This window comes from Choloepus didactylus, chromosome 6 (genome assembly GCF_015220235.1).
Source record: "Choloepus didactylus isolate mChoDid1 chromosome 6, mChoDid1.pri, whole genome shotgun sequence".
Classification (NCBI taxonomy): domain Eukaryota; kingdom Metazoa; phylum Chordata; class Mammalia; order Pilosa; family Megalonychidae; genus Choloepus; species Choloepus didactylus.
Window position 1 is genome coordinate 120,617,525 of NC_051312.1, and position 18,168 is coordinate 120,635,692.

The window sequence follows — 18,168 nt, forward strand, 5'->3', positions numbered from 1 at the left end:
AGAAGCACAAAAAGGGAAAAAAATGCATTGACCGTAATAGAACATGATTTTCAGTAATGCTTTAAAAGAGCCAAACAAGGAAGAGAATCCCAAAGACGAACAGGACTATTGTAAAGCAAGATTCTTGAGGCCAGAAGATCAGAGCAAATCAGAGCAAATCAAGCACCCAGCCTGCTCTATGGCACAGATACTAAAACTTGCCACGATGGTATCTCAAAATATTACTTGAATCCAAAACTTTGTCACACATGATAAGACAGTATTACCAATAATGAGGATAGTCATTGCTTCAATGCCAAAACAATACTTCCTGTGCCACCACTTCTTAATAGAACATATGCTAGATATGGATGATGGTAGAGCACTTGGTCAGTTACACATGGTCCCTGTTAGTGATAAGCAAAAGAAAGCTTGCATTCTATCCTAATGAGAACAAGGTTTAGAACTTACCCCTGTACAGGCAAAGCTTTGTTCTGCTTCATGACCTCAGACTTCATGATATCCCCAGAATATTAGCTAGTGGTCAAGCAGATCTGTGTGTTTGTAGTTTGGGGTAGAAAATTACAGATGATTAAAATCCTATTCCCATTGCCCGAGGAGGGAATGCTATCTCACATCCTTCTTTAATTGCATCAGAAGCATTTTCTTAGTACTTCCCCAAAAAAGTTGTGTTGGCAAGCTAAAATATGATTGTGGGATGTTTGATTAAATTAATAGAATGTATATATCTTAGGGTAAAATAATAGAAGCACTGATTGCAACCACAAAGAATTACACTAAATACTTCTTCTTGAGTATATTTTAGAAGATTTCATTATAAGGCAAGTCCAAGTTTGATTTTTGTCTAATAAACTCAAGTTCTCTACCATTATGAGTCATTTCAGTAGCACATCTGAATACACAATATATGTTCACATCAGTCTCTGAGAGATTTGTAGACAATGGAAATACTCAGTCTTGATTAAACTGGGTGATTGCAAATTCCTGTTCTTGATATCTTAAATTCAGCTCCTTATAGGAAAATCATTCTACTCAAGAAGGAAATAAGAAAGTATTAAAATTAAGTGCTCAAAAGAAGACTTATTTACAGCTAATGGTTAATTTATGCCATGGAGATTTCTTGGTTATATCTTTACTTCTCTATAATGCCCACAAAGCAATGTCAAAAAGTAAAAACACACTACAGTTCAAGATCCATTTCAGCCCCAAAGCATGGGGGATCTTTAGATAACTGTCCTCTGAACACCAATTTTGACTTTTCATTACATTTTTTGTTGATGCTTGTCAGTTGTGTAACCAAACAAGAGTGATGCCTTTTTGAAACCTCAACCCAAAACACTTTGATTCTTCCAAACCTTGAGAGCAAAGGTTGAGAGAGGAAAAAGTCAAGTGAGAGAAATTGGCAAGTCTTGCTGGTTATGAAGAGTGATCTTTTTTCCCATTCCATGTATGAACTATCTAGATTAGGCAAGAGTCATTGCCTGTAGATCATGTATGCTTCATATACAAGTCTGAGTCATACTCATATTTGTATTTATGGGCTCTAACACAGCATCTTCCATCTGAGCAGGTAATCAAAAATGCTTGCATTTTTTTTTTTTTTTTTGGCACTATGGCTACCAATCATTTTCTAGAAGTTTAAGATGTTATCTAAGTTTAACTTCATCCTTGTTTCACATTGCATTTGGAATGTGTAGTTGTTTTCAACCTCAGATTCACTTTACAGATATCCAGAAAGCTGTTTAAAAGACCCAGAAGCTTGGTGCCTATCTCCAAAGACTGAGTCAGTCTAGGGTAAAGCCCTGGCATTACTGTTTTTACAAAACCATCCAGGCTATTCTAATGTGCAACCTGGCTTGAGAATCATTACCACTGTCCAAAGGCAGTGCTCCTCAAACTATAAAGTGCATAAAAAGCTTCTGGAGGTTTTGTTAAACTCAGTTTCTGGCTCAGGATGTTATAACAAGCTGCCAAGTGTTGATGACGCTGAGGGTAAACTGGCCAATCGTCCTCATTTGCCTAGGACATGGGCTCTAAGTGCTAAAACCAAGAATGTCCTGGACAAACTGGGACAGGCAATTACCCTCGTGATTACCCTTGAAGTCCATGGACTACATTTTATATGGTAAAGCCCTAAAGCAGAGGATCTCAAAATTTGGTGTCCTTCAGAATTGCCTAGAAAGGCTTATTAAAACTCAGATTGCTGCTACCCACCCCCAGATTGTTGCTTCTGTAGGTCTGGAGTGGGATCCAAGATTTTACATTTGTAAAATGTATCCTGATGATGCTGTTGCTACTAGAGTGGGGATCATTATTTTTGAACCACTAGTCTAAATCAGAGGTTCTCAAACTTTTCTGCACATTGAAATTGCCTGAAGAGATTTTAAAACTACTGATATCTCAACCTCATTCCATGAGATTATTCTGGGTTCAGTCAGGGCATTGGGATTAAAAAAAAAAAAAATCCCAGATGGCTTTAATGAACAGCCAAAGCCGAGATTTATGGTGAATACATATAATCACCTACATTTCAAATACAAGTTAGTTTTGTGCTTGTATTTGATGTTCATGTTTATTCATGTCACTCGTCTGATCTATCAACATGGAATATCATGAATGACTGAGCAAATACATTAAAAGTTGGAACCCACATAGAGCTATTTCTTTTTCCCAGATGTACTTATTACCATCGGCCTCAAGAAGTAAGGATATGAACAGGATTTGTATTTTCCCCCTTGGGAGCAGGCTGAGCCTCTGTTTATCTCTAGATACATTTAATACCCCCTAATCTTTGAATACGACTGGGCAGGACTGTCTGCTTGGAAGAAGGCTATTCTATCTCTATGGCTCACTCTTTTCTGCTCTCTCTTGCTCCCGTTTTCTCTTCCACCTTTTCCTCTTCTTATCTCACCTCCTGTTTGTAAAAAGCTGGGCTTACAACTGTCATCACCGCCACCTCCACATCAAAATAGCAGACTTACTAATATCCATTTTCCCAGTCTGGTTTCATGTTAATTGGGAGAAACCATATTTACCTCTTTGTACTGCTTCTTGAGATATTTACTCTTACATTTCTAAGTAACAATTCATACTGCTGCTTGAATATTTTACAGTTTTTCTGACATTATGCATTGAATTTTTATATGGAAGATAAGAATTTAACTTTCTTATACACCCCTAACCATAAAGAAGCCATTACCTCTCCTATGATCTTCTCCATGTATCTATATCAACCATTTTAACTACATCAATATTTAATATTTTTTATTATGAGTGTATAAATAGTATTCACCATTGACCCACAAATTCTAACTAAATTTCTAATCTTGTTAAATTTTTGTTTTCCCTGATGGTCATAATTGCCCTTTGCTTGTTTGCTAATTCTCTATATACCCAAAACTCCCTCATCCCAAACTCTCCCATGTAAGTAGAAATACCCTCTCACCACATTTGTACAGAACAAGCATTTTACCTGTTTGCTTTTTTATTGTTTTGTTCATTTGATTTTCATCAATGCATTCCTAGGGAACCCCCTAGTCCTTCTGTTCCAGTCTCAACTGGAGTTCTCTAAGCTTGCAGCAAAATTCTTCTTCTGAGATGTCCCTTTGTCACCCTCCTTGGAATACTTTTCTTTTCTCTGCCCTGTTGGATTCATACTTTCCTGGACCCCAAGGATTCTTCTTGCTTGACTTAATCCCTTGCTTTTGTGAAGAATGCACTTGAGTAGTTTCATGAGAAAAGGTGCATGTGAGGAATATTTATTTTGGATCTTAGTTGTGCAAAAGTGTTTAGTCTTACTGATCTAGTGGAAATAAGATTCTATGTTTAAAATAACTTTCTCTCTGATTTTGGAAGGAATATCTGCTTTAAATTCTATCTTCTAGCATTGCTTGTGAGACATCTACTGCCGTTTTGAGTCCTAAGCCCTGTACATGACCTATTTTTTTTTTCTCTTGATATTTTTAAGATATATTCTACATTATTTTGTATGGTGTTTTGATATTTTTTCATGAGATAATTTGATGATGGTTACTTCTTATAATATGCTGAGCACTCAGTGAAGGCTTTCAATCTGGAAAGTTAAGCCATTCCATTCTGGGAGGTTTTTATATATATAGTTCTCAATTTCATCCTTTTCTTATATTTTTACTCATTTTTTCAATAACTTTTGTTTTTAATATTACTTTCAGGGAGAGTTATTCAAATTTATCTCCTACACCTTATGCTAAAATTCCTATTTCCATGTCATATTTTCAAGTGATCTTTTACCTAAATCCGTTGAATGATCCATTTTATGGGATCCTATTCTTGTTTCACAAATATAATATTTTTTCATTTCTCTGAGGATATTAGTTACAATTTCATGACATTTTCTTCATGCTCTTTGTGACATCCTAGTTTGTATATTCTGTCTTCCTATTCTTTTAGATCTTGCTCTTTTCATGTTTGAGACTGTTTTATCTCAAATATCTGACTTTTTTTTATTTAAAAGAGATGCACAAAAAAGTTGATTGGAAGCCTTTTGTGTGCAATGAAGGGAGATGGAATAAAATGTTGACGGGTAGGACTCCTTGTAGGGTAATTTGATGGGGACTTACCTGTTTTGTTGGATGCCCTCCAAATGTTGGAGTTGGTAGGCCTTATGTATTAGACCAAACAGCATTTTTCAGAGAGGGATTAAGTCTCCTTATTTAGAGGATATACTTAACTACAGGCTTTATATGAATCACATGGGGCAAGACAGTTTAAGCCTAGCAATTAAGTATGTGGATATTTTACTTAATCTCCCTGTTCTCTGTAAGATTTACTACTCCCACCTTGAGTTGTTCCTGGTATCTCTGAGTCCAGACCCCTCTGATTTAACCTCTCCAAAGGATCAACCTTCAATTTTCTGCTAGATTTTGGGGAAATCCTTCTGCTAAGGAGTGAAAAATCTTTACACATCAAACAAATGAACAATCAAACAAATATTTAAACAAGAACAAACCAAACTTTTTTCTTGCCTCTTTTTTTCTGACTCCACACCTCTTCCTCCTGAGATATCCAGTGCTTCTGATTTCTAAGCTTTTCTAGGTTCTGAAGCATGAACCAGTTAGTTTCTTCTTGGTTTCTCCTCAGGCAGATCTGTCAACTCAGCTGTCACTCCCAATTTCTTTCCAGCTTTGGAAATTGAATAGACGTCTCATTTCTTCTGCTGTTTTATATTACAACCCCTTTATTTTTAAGTTTATGCCATTTTTAGACAATTCTTATTATCTCATTAGTAGGGATTTGGGAAGGAGTTGAGGTAAAATATGTTTTCAATCTGCCATATTTAATAGGATAAACTGAACCCCTTCTACTTTTCCCTTGCACAAACTAGTGATAAGACTTACAGTCTTGACCTACTTGGAAAGAGGTGTCATCCTCACTCCTTGACCATTGTCCCTTAGTACAAAAGGTGAGACAAGAAGAGAATGATGGTAACTGAGGCCTGACCTGAGCAAAAGGTGTCCTTCCTGGTACACACAATCTAGCTCAGCAGAGTTTCACTTTGAAGTTTGGGGCCAAGGTCACAGTTAGTAATAAAAGCTTCCTTTTTCATTCTTTGTCCTCTGGGTATAAAATTTTCCTGGAATAGTGCAGAAATAGGTAAGTAATTGCTGAGAGCATTCATTCATTCATGAGTTCCCTGTAAAAATATTATAATTTCTCTCTATATATTATTAAATATATGTTATAACTTCATGCATAAATGTGCATATGCATTTTCTATATACATATATAATTTTTAAAAATATATATTTCAAAAAGGGTGTACTGCTAAGTATTAATAGTATTTAACTGATTTGTAGGAATTTGGATGTGTTCTTTGTTTTTATTTTCCAAGTTATTTACCAATGAATATGTATTGCATATTAAATAAGGAAAAATGTTACAAAGCAATTATAACTCTGGGTTTCCAACTTTAGTGAACATAAGTATTGGTTAGTTGGGGGTAAATTAAAGAAATCTAGGAGAAGATGGTTGAGAGGAACTTGAACTGAGAATAAAATCTTATCTATGCTTTAAGACGAATTATTAGATTCCAATCTGCTGCTGGGGAAACCTGGTTTAAATGTCCTTTCCAAAAAACTGGGAGTTGTTCTGGACTTCTTCCAGCTTCTGAGAATTGGAGGAGGTATTAGGGAAAGAAAACATAGCAGTAATGCAGCTCCCTAGTTGCATTGTTGTCCTTGATATCCTGCAACCACTAGCCCTTAACTTGCTTTGGTGTTTCAACACGGAAGAAACATCTTCTTTGACGTTGCTGTGTAGAATTTCCTGACGTGTCTCATCAACCAGGCAAGAAAATGAGGATTAGAGGGGATTGTCATGTACATTGTTTAGTACACTTGCTCCAAAAAATTGTTTTTTAATATTCCATTCAGCCCAGAAATGAGTTTAACTGTTTTCTGCAGTGCAGCAAATTCCAGAATGTATGTGTGAGGTCACTGAGCCATTGTGTTCCTCATCAGAGTTAAAGGAATTGTATTAATCTTTTCATTGTCTCCCTCACATACAGCCGAATGACTGATTGCTTAGCATATGCCAGATACCACATGGTGCCAAACAGATGGTGACAGTTCAGGCAGAAGCTGGGTCGGGCAAAGATGTACTCCACAATTTTGCATTTGTGAAGGGAAACAACTGGGAAGGCTTCTCTTCCTTCCGCCTCTGATATTTGGATTTTGAACTAGGGGGGAAAAAACCCAGGATTAATTGCTGTCAATTCTATTGATCTGGATTCTATTGAAGGAAAACACATTTGCAATTAATAAACAGAGGTAACCAACCCTCCAAATGAAACAGTCCATACTGAAAATTATAAAATATATTAAAACATTTAATTCTTAATTCTGAAATCAAAAATTATTAATGTCATTGCAGCCTAGGTTTCTTTTTCTTAATCTGCTCACTACATCTATGGTCCATTCATTTATTTCAGTAAACATTTATAACACTATGCCAGGCATGATCCCAATGACTGGAGATGCTGCAGTAAATAAAATGTAGAAGCCCTGGTGCTCACGTCACATATTCTAGTGGGCATTTCTAGTCAATCAAGATGTTGGTGTAAGATATTCCAGGATTCTGTTCCCCCAAACAATCTTTGAACAACTAGCAAAAAATGGCAGGCATATCTTCTGCCAAACTCTAGAAAACAGTTAAAGGGTTGCAGGAACTGGGCAAGTTCTGAATCAAGAAAATGCAATTTGAAAAACAGTAAAATCTCATGGTGCTTTTTCTGGTCCCTCCACCATGCCTTCCCCAGTGCTGTGTGGAGCCAGCCTGCCAAACCACTGTGGGTCCCCAGCCCTGTCCCAGAGTGAGCAGGTCCATCCCCATGTGCATATGGGGGTGCCTGTAAGCTGGTGCCAATCTATCAGGTGGTGGCCTGAAGGCTAAACCAGGACATGTGTATCTGGCTCACCCTCCTAGAACTTGCCCTGCAGGCAGAAGCAGCTTACAGGCAGCAAAAGCAGTATAAGAAACAATTACATAAAAGAGGCCTGGTACAAAGATTTACCTACTTTGAGACCCACAATAAATCAGTGGGGGAATGCTTGTCTACTTAATAGGAAGAGAGGGGGCAGTAAATTCCTGTAATGGAGGAATTCCTAAGGCCAGGAATGCAAGCCCAGGATAAGACCCAGACTCAGAAATGACCCAGAGGAACTTCCACTTTTGCTTTGGCTGATCTTCATGACAGGAGGGCTAAATTCTGAAGGAGACCACGAACCAGCCCAGAGCCAATTTGCAAAGATGGTGTTCTGGTTTGCTAATACTGCCAGAATGCAAAACACCAGAAATGGATTGGCTTTTATAAAGGGGATTTATTTGGTTACACAGTTATAGTCTTAAGGCCATAAAGTGTCCATCAACAAAGGGTACCTTCACTGGAGAAAGGCCATTGGAATCTAGAAAACCTCTGTTAGCTGGGAAGGCACATGGCTGGCATCTGCTTGCTCCCAGGTTGCCTTTCAAAATGGCTTTCTCCAAAACATCTACATTAGCTTCCAACGGCCTCTTCAAAATGCCTGTCTCAGCTACAGCTACTCTCTCAGTTTCTGTGCATTCTTCAAAGTGTCCCACTTGGCTGTAGCAAGCTCAACCCTTCTGTCTGAGCTTATATAGTGCTCTAGTAAACTAATCAAGGCCCATGCTGAATGGGCAGGGCCACACCTACACAGAAATCATCCAGTCAGAGTTATCACCTACAGTTGGGCAGGTTGCATCTCCATGGAAACACTCAAAGAATTACAATCTAATCAACACTAATATGTCTGCCCATACAAGATTGCATCAAAGATAATGATGTTTTGGGGGACTCAATACATTCAAACTGGCACAGATGGTGAAAGGTATTTTTTGCATTGGTGTGCTTGTTTTGTTAGCTCCTGGCACTCAAATCTCTGTCATATCACTAGCTGGTACTCAGTATAAGAAATGGACAGCTCAGGAACTAAATCCCAGAGTTACCACATTAAATATTAAAATGTACAGTGTGCAGAAAATATTACAAGACAAACAAAAAAAATGAGAAATGATGAGCCATCCAGAGAAACAAGATAAAAATTCAGAAACCATCAAGAAAAGAAACTAGAAATTGGACATACCAATCCAAGACTGTAAAAAAATGATCTTCAATATCCAACCAAGGAAAACATGGAGAAAAAATCTAAAGAATATCAAGAAGACAATGAATGAACAATATGAGAATATCAATAAAGAGATAGTAATTCTAAGAAGGATCAAAATAGGAATACTGAAGTTGAAGACCACAGTAAGAGAAATGAAAAATTCCCCAGGGTGTTTTAATAGCAGAGCCACATTACTGGAATCCATTATGAGCATAGTGAAAGTCAGAGAGAGAGAAAAGCCAGGACAGCCTGCTACTTGCATTGCCATGTGACAGAAAGCCAAGGGCCCAGTATCTCTGACAGCCCCAGAACACCACAGCCCTTGGGAAGAAACATTGCCTTGCTGATGCCTTGATTTTGCACTTTTCCTAGCTCCAAATCTGTGAGCCAATAAATTCCCATTGTTTAAGCAAACTCATTGTACAGTATGTGTACTAGCAGCTAGGAAACTAAAACAGAGTTATTGTTAAATGTAAGAAAATCATGGATGATATCTCCAGTGAGGTGACCATTGGAAGTGAGAGAGTAAGACCTGTGGGTATATGAAGAAAAAGAATATAAAGATCCTGATTAAAAATCATACAAGCCTTCATAGCATAGTTGAGAAACAGCAAAGTGTCAGTGCCACTGAGGTAAGGCGAGCAAGCAGGAACTGGTAGGAGATGAGGTTAGAAAGGAAGCTAGATATGAGATCATGTAAGGATATTTAGAGATTTCTAAGGACTTACAATCTACATTGAATGAGATAGAAAACTATTAGAGTACTTTTAGCAGATAAATTACATGATTTGATGTACATTTCAAACAGAGCATGTTAGTTTGGATTCTGGTACATACATTTTTTCATGGGAATGTACAATAGTGTAGGTGCTTTGTAAAACAGTTTGGCAGTTCCTCAAAAAGTTAAATATATAGTTACTGTATGAGCCAGCAATTTCACTCCAAGGTATATACCCCAGAAATGAAAACATGTCCACATAAACATTTGTACATGAATGTACATTGTTGCATTATTCATAATAGGCAAAAAGCAGAAACAACCCAAATGTCCATCAACTGATTTATGGATAAACAAAATGTAGTATAACCATAAAATGAAATATTATTTAGCCACATAAAGGAACAAAGTATGATACATGCCACAACATGGATGAACCTTGAAAACATTATACTGAGTGAAAAGAGATAGATACAAAAGGCTTTGTATCGTATGATTCCATGTATATAAAATGTCTGGTATAGACAAATTCAGAGACTGAAAATAGAAATGTGGCTGCCAGGGGCTGGGTGTGGGGAGAATAGGGAGTAACAGCTAACTGCTGTGGAGTCTCTTTTTGTGGTGATGAAAATGTTCTGGAATTATTTAGTAAGGATGGTGGCACAACTTTATGAATATAACAAAAAATACTGAATTGTACACTTAATTAAAATGATATGTAATGAGACTATGAGTCATTGACTGTATACTTCAGGTGGTTGCTATGGTATATGAATATATCTCAATAAAATTGCATTAAAAATGAAATGAAATATTTTTAAATATAGTAGTGTATGACATAAAAATAGTTAAATTCAACAAATTAGGATGTGGAGGAAACTCAAAATAGAATGAAATTTGTTACAAATGAATGTAACTGATTACAAAGTGATGGCATAATCCCACTGAAGAGGATAGGGAAGAAAGAACCAACCTAAGTAACTTGGAAATAGTATTTTTACTGGATAATGCAGCTAAAAATACAAAATGAAACATATACAAATATTGTATTCTTGATATAAAATCCATTTCCCATATATGTATGATTAACAACTCTGTAACTACTTCACTTGCATTCTAAGATTGAAAAAATAACACAGATAATAAGAGCCAGGTTTCTCACTACAGAGAAGGGAGTCTCAAATAAAGAATGGAATAGCACAAACCTTGTGGAGTTGGATTAGAATGGGAGGTATCAGTATGAACTGATGGTTATATGTGTCTGTTTGTGTGTGTGTGTATGGCTATATATGTATAAATGTATACATATACACACATACTCAGATACATATACTCAGATATATATATATATAGAAATAGAGGTATCTGAATATTTGGGTTACTGTACATATAGTTCTAGCTCTAACTGCTGAGAGGGTAAAGGAAAAATAAAACCTATATAGTGAGAGTACAGCTACCACCCAGATGTTAGTTTCTAAGTACATTCTCCAAAATAAGGAACTAGAACTGCTTGGAGAAGAGGTTGATCCCAGGTCTGGGGCTAGGAAAATACAGTACAGTGTGGAGTTTCTTGTAGTAACAGAAAGTAAGGAACTCTTCAAAAAAGGATATGGCCAAAAGGACACAAAATCCAATCAGAAGGAGCTCCCAATGGCCAACCTAGAACAATTTGAACAGTAACATAACTAATGATAGTATTGAATTATAAACCATGGAGGAAAAAATCCCTAGGTCTAAACTGTTATAAAAGCATAATAAATAAATAGATAAATAAATAAATAGTGGAGAAGTGACAACTCTTTCTTACAGAAGAATTCCAATTAAAAAATATAGTTAAATTCAACAAATTAGGATGTGGAGGAAACTCAAAATAGAATGAAATTTGTTACAAACGAATGTAACTGATTACAAAGTGATGGCATAATCCCACTGAAGAGGATAGGGAAGAAAGAATGAGAGAAATAGAAAATCACTATTATACAAACTGCATAGCAATATTTGTTGCAGGCAAGGTTCACTGATGGACACTAAAATCAGTGGACAAATGTTGTATAGAAATAGTGTATTAGCTTAGTTTCAGTCTTCCTCAATACATTCAAACCAAAGGTAAATCATAACTTTACAGTGGAAAACTTAGCAGACACCACCATAATCGAGAGAACAAGTAATGAGTAATAAGACACTAGTAATAAGACATTATCAACATCATGTCCCTTCTGACGTAATATTCTGAGAAGGACAAAATATCATTTTTGTTGTATTTTTGCAAAAATGCTTTACTTCCATCTAATTAAGAGAAATATCACACAAAGTCTTATTGAGAGATATTCAGCAAATAGCTACCTCAGCACTCATCAAAAGTGGCAAGGTAATGAAAGAAAAGGAAAAATAACTGTCACAGATTGGAAGTTATTGAGGAGATGCAACAAGTAACTTCAATATGGAAAATTGAATTTGACTCTGAATCAAAAACGCACATTAAAGGAAATACAGGTGAAATTTTAATAGTCACTAATTTAGTTAATGGTGTTTTGTCAATGTAAATTTCCTGATTTTATAGTTGTGTTCTTGTCATATAATGTGTTAGCAGTAGGAAAAGCTGGGTGAAGGTTATAAATGAACTCTGTACTATTTTTCTGTAAGTATAAAATTATTAGAAAATAAAAATTTTAAAAAACATTCTGTGCCAAGGGTTTTAGGCTGAGCAACCAGAAATGGGGTTCTTTCATTGGCACAGTCAAGACTATTAAAGGAGCAAATTTGTTCAGTGAGATCAGAAGTTCTGTTTTGGACATGGGGAGTTTGAAATGCCTGTTGGAAGTGGAGATGTCAAGTAGCAGTTAAGTGCATGAGAAGACCGAGAGAGGTGGAGGCTGACATCTCCTTGAGTTTGGTCAGCATCTGGATGGTATTTAAAATTATGAGACTATGTGAAATCACTTTGGGAGTGAATATAGAAACAGAACGAAGGACGTCTGAAGACCCAGGTACTCCAATATTTAGAAATCATGGAGATGAAAAGGAAACAGCAAAACACAGGAGACAAGAGGCGAGGGTAGTGTCCTAGAACTCAGGTGAAAGTGTTTCATCCGTATCAAGTCCTGCTAATAGTTCAGTAAGATGATGACTAACGTTTATCAATAGTGATGAGGAGGTGAATGTTATCATTTATTAGAGCTAATAAGTAAGTACAAAAACCTCCCTGGAGAGAATTCAGGGGTGATTTGGAAGACAAGTGCTGTAGATAACTAGGACAGATAACCATTAAAAAATGTTCTGCTGAAAACAGGAAGAGAAATGAGGTGATGGTCCAAGAGGGGCATGGGTCAATTTCTATGAGACTTAGGTTTTTAATCTGTAAAGAAGGGCCAGGGGTAGGAATCTCTAATTGGTAGTCAGGTCAAACAATAGTTTACACCATCCTCTTAGCATAGTCCCCAGTTAAGGTAAATATTGAATCAAGGTTAACTATTATTATTCATTACATACTTTTATCAACTTCTGAGCGGTGACTTTTTTAGGTCAGCAATAATATTCTATTGATCTATTTTCCCAAAAGACAACTGAATGCAGGGTTCTCAGTTATAGTAACAGTTAATAAACATTTATACAATTAATGAATCAATAAAATATATCAGTTAAAATTCATTTCCTCACCCTCATGATATCAAGAAGAGCAGGTTGATCTAATTGACAGAACTGTGATGATATAAACAAACCTGAAACTATTGTCAGTGGAAATAGCAACTTGGAAGCTTTAAAATGCAAGACGTAAATTAACACTACTATGTAAATATCTCTGAAACCTCTGGATTAAGAATATACAAAAGATAGCAGTTAAGGTTCTTTATCAATGACAGTCTTTGGGGTGTAACAAATGAAGGAAAGAAAAACAATAGGTCTTATTTAAATCCCTGATGCCAGCTGAAAAGATCTTTCTGAAGCGCTAACCCAATTTCAGACTTTCACTTTGTCTCACTCAACATTGATTGTGTTAATGAATGCAAGAAAGCTCATACTGTCCCTTCTTCAGCCCAGAAAGTCCCAACTGTTATGGAAAGAAAACAATAAGTTCGACTCTAGATCTGTCTATGAAGATGAAAAAGGAAGACGGCATGCAGATTCTAGTGTTCTCCCAGTAGGAATCTAGCTGGTCTCTGTGGCAGGATCTCAGGACATTGTCCCCAGGGGTTCAAAGTCAGATCTCCAGAAACTCAATAAAAAGCAAACAAAAGCCAATAAAACAAATAAAAAATAACTACTGAAAAACCCAGAATGATTGTATTTGAAAAGAAAAGTACCTGGGATATTAATTTATTACTTGAAGTTTGCTTCTTGACCATGGAAAAGAGTAAAGGAAATTAGAAGAATGTAATGAATAGTAGTGCCAAGCTCTAGCAACATGATGCTCTTGTCTCTGTGAAGAAACCTGCTAAGTCTGCTGGATAGTTCACATCTGCTGTTCTGAACACCCACTCCCTGACACACCAACAAATTCATGCCATTTGCTCTCCTTTCTCTGGAGCAGTGCACCTTCTCCTTCCCCCTTCTTCAAAAATACAGTTAATGATATTATATTTTCCTTTTGCTACATTTCAAATCCATGAAACTCTTCAGTTTTATATTTACAGGTTCCTCCAGTGGGTTGCTTCTGCAGCTGGCTAATTCTTATATTAGAGAGGTATATCTGAAGTTTGTTACACTTATCCACTTCCAAAGGAAATACCCTACCATGCATATCCTTTTAAAGGATCAGCTCTAGGCATTCTTATTTGGTACCATGAGATCACTGCTCTCCTAGCCACGTCCAATTGGAGCTTGGGACAATACTCCTGTTGGCTGGACCCATGTGGAAGCCAGGGGCCAAAGGACCCCTTGATGCTGTCCATACAGGTCAGCTTCCCACAGCAGAAACTGGAGTGGAGAAAGGTGGACAAACAAAAGATATCTACCAGAGCAGTTGACACCAAAACTTCAAAAGATTGGTATGAAGAACATTTGATGTGGGGTTGCAGCTGTGTGGAAGGAGATAGAGTTGGAACCATAATGAGTCATAGCAAACTGTGGTCATGAGGAATTAGGAATTCAGAAATGCTAACAGGAAATAGAAGAGATACAGAGTAAAGGAGAAAAAATTAAACAACAAGAAAACAGAAAATGTGTAGAGATAATCAGGCACTTCATAGCAGAGAGACCTGGGAAGGAGACAGAGTGAGAACTAAGTTCTGTAGTTCAGATTCTGATGTACACCAATTCTAGTTTGGAATTTTGATATTCACAGGTTAAAAAAAAATTACATGATTATATCCATTGATTCAGAAAAGCATTTGATAGAATTCAAATCCCATTCATTATAAAAATATTCAGAAAAATAGAAGTAGAGGGAAATATCTCAACTTGATAAAAAGCATCTATGAACAAAAATGCAGCAACATCATAGTGAATAGTGAAAGACTGAATGCTTTCCCCATAAGTTTGGTAACAAGGCAAGGACATCCACTCTCCACTCTTATTTAACATAGTACCTTCTTGTAGGTCCTAGTCAGTGAAGAAGGCAAAAATGAAACAGAAGACATACAGATTAAAAATGGTGAAATAGGAACTGTTCTATGGGTAGGAACATGCTTCTCTTCATAGAACATCCTAAGAAATGTAAAAAGTAAAAATAGGCTCTTCTAGAAATAATAAGTGTGTTATTCAAGATCTCAGGATATAAGATGCAAGATAAACATGCAATAATCAATTGTAGTTACATACTAACTATGAACATTTTAACACCAAAGTTAAAATACAATACCATTTCTAAAGACTAAAAAATTGAAATACTTGAGTTTAAATGTAACAAAACATGGAATAGTACTGATATGTTGAAAGTTACACAATGTTGATAAAAGAGATCAAAGAACACCTAAATAAACTGATGGACATACTGTGCTTATGGATTGGAAGACTCAACATAGTAAAAATAGTAAAGACGTCAATTCTCTTCTAAATGATGTATACTTTTAACACAAAATCTAGCAGTACTTTTTGGAAATATAGACAATATTATTTTAAAATGTATATGTTAAGACAAAAAATAGAATAGCTAAAACAATCTTGAAAAAGAAGATAAGAGTGGGAGGAATTAGTCTATCTAATTTCAAGAATTATTATATAGCTACAGTAATCAAGATTGTGTGGTGTTAGCAGAGGGATGGAAACAGATGCATGGAACAGAAAAGAGGACTCAAAAATGGATCCTACAGATATGCCCAACTGATTTTTCTTGAAAAAGATGCTAAATCAATTCAGTGAAGGAATAATAGTCTTTTCAATAAACGGTGCTGGAGCAATTGGGCATCCATAGGCAACAAAATGAACCTTGACCTGAGTCTCATAACTTATTCAAATATTAACACAAATGAATCAAAAACTTAAATGTATACTGTAAAACAATAAAACTTTTATCAAAAGAAAAAACAGGAGAAAAAATTTGGGGTCTAGGGCTAGGCAAAAAGTTCTTAGACTTTACACCAAAAGCAGGCTCCCTAAAAAGGAAAAAGTGATAAGAATTCATCAAAATTAAAAACTTTTGCTTTGCTAAAGACCTGACAAGAAGATGAAAACAAGCTACAGAAAGGGAGGAAATATTTACAAACCATATCCAAGAAAGGCCTAGTATCTAAGATAAATAAAAATTTCTCAAAATCAACAGTAAGAAAAAAATCATATTAGCAAATGGACAAAGAACATGAACAGTCATTTCAGTGATGTGGATATACAGTTGGCAAATAAACACATAAAGTGATGTTCAACATCATTAGTCAAATTAAATGCAAATTAAAGCCATAATGACATATCACTGCACATTTACCAGAATGGCTAAAATAGAGATAGTGACAACACCAAATGATGGCAAGGATGTGGAGAAACTGGATCAGTTTTACATTGCTGGTGAGAATGTAAAATGCAGTTTGGCAATTTTATAAAACAACAAACAAACAAAAAACTAAACATGCAAAAACAATATGACTCAGCAATTGCACTCCTGTGCATTTATCCCAGATAAATGAAGACATACGTCCACACAACACCTAGTCACAAATGTTTATAGCTATTTTTTTTAATAGTAGCCACAAACTGGCAGATGTGCTTCAAGGGGTGAATGGTTAAGCAAACTGTGATACATCTATGCTATAGAATACCACTTAGCAATCTTAAAGGAATGAACTATTGATGCACACAACTGTGGAGCAAGTTGCTGCAACAATGCCTCATACGAACACAGGTTTCGGGCACAACAGAAACTTTCAGCTAATGATCCCTTTATTTCTTGCTCCAAATAAAGAGTCCAGAAAGGGAAGATAATCTCTTTGTGATTTACACAGCACAAAGTGTCCAAAAGAGCAGAGGAAGAAATCCCATCACAGCTGGTCTCGCAGGGTGCCCAAAATTGTGCCAAGTTAGTCAATAGATGGCAGCTCCACACATTCCATTTTACATCTGAGAAGAAAGATGAATCTATATTGTTTGAGTATATTTTTAAATCCATCTTGAGGGGAGGGGCCCTGCCACTGAGAATTCCTGTTCTGATAAGCATCTGGGGATGCTTGTTCCTGGTTTCCAGGTTTAAGGTCTGCCCAGCCTTTTCATTAGACTTAGCCTCTCCCCCAGCTTGTGAAATGGCACACGATAGAACAAGGGGTGGGAATAGTGGAGGCTGGAGGATGGCTGCTCAGTGTGTGTTTGTGACTTCCCCTGGGAAGGAAGTGGAGCTAGGTGAGGTCTGGGTACTAAGACTTCTCTAACAACAACGATTTGGATGACTCTCCAGAGATTTATACTGAGTGATGAAATCCAATCTTAGAAGGTTATGTGCTAAAAAAAAAAAAATAAAAAAAAAAAAAAAAAAAAAAAAAAAAAAAGAAGGTTATGTGCTGTATGATTCCATGTGGATAGCTTTCTTGAACTGACAAAATTACAGAAATGGAGAATAGAGTAGTTGTAGTCAGGGTTTAAGGAAGCAATGGGGCAGGAGTCAGTAAGCATGGCTCAAAAAGTACAATACGTGGGATCCTTGTGATGATGAAAATGTTCTGCATCTTGACTGCATTTATGTCAGTATCCTGATTGTGATTCTGTGCTGTGGTTTTCAAAGATACCACTTTTAAGGAGACTTGGGTAAAGAGTACCTAGGATCCCTCTGTATTATTTCTTACAATTGCATTTGAATCTACAATTATTTCAATATAAAAAGTTTAACTTAAACAAACCTGTTCCATTATCCTTTCTTTTTTTTTTTTTTTTTTTTTTTTTCACAGAGACAATGGCATTAAGGGTTTTTGCAGGAATTAAAAGTAGAACTCTACTTTTAAAAAATCTGGTAATTTTTGTTCTATTCTTCCCTATATCACCTCATACTGATCCAGTAAGGAGTTTTTTTCAGGCATCAGAGTTAGAGGATTTTTAAAAAAGGCATTAAGGATATGACACTGGGTATTAACACACCTACCTTTGCCAAGGGGGCCAGTTTGGGAGCACTATGGCGATTCTTTAATGGAAAGAATGAATCAACTGTAAGTGGAATTAAGAAGAAGCAACTTCCATTCTTCTCTCTTTTTATAGCTTCGTTGTGTATAACGGACATAAAGTAAAGGGCACATTTTAAAATGTAAAATCTGTTGAGTTTTGGCATATATACCCCTGAGAAACCATCAACACACTCAAAACGATGAACACAGAAGTCAGAACAAGTAACATTAGGTTTGCATTAGCTCCCTTTGTCCCCCAAGTCACTTGTTGTCA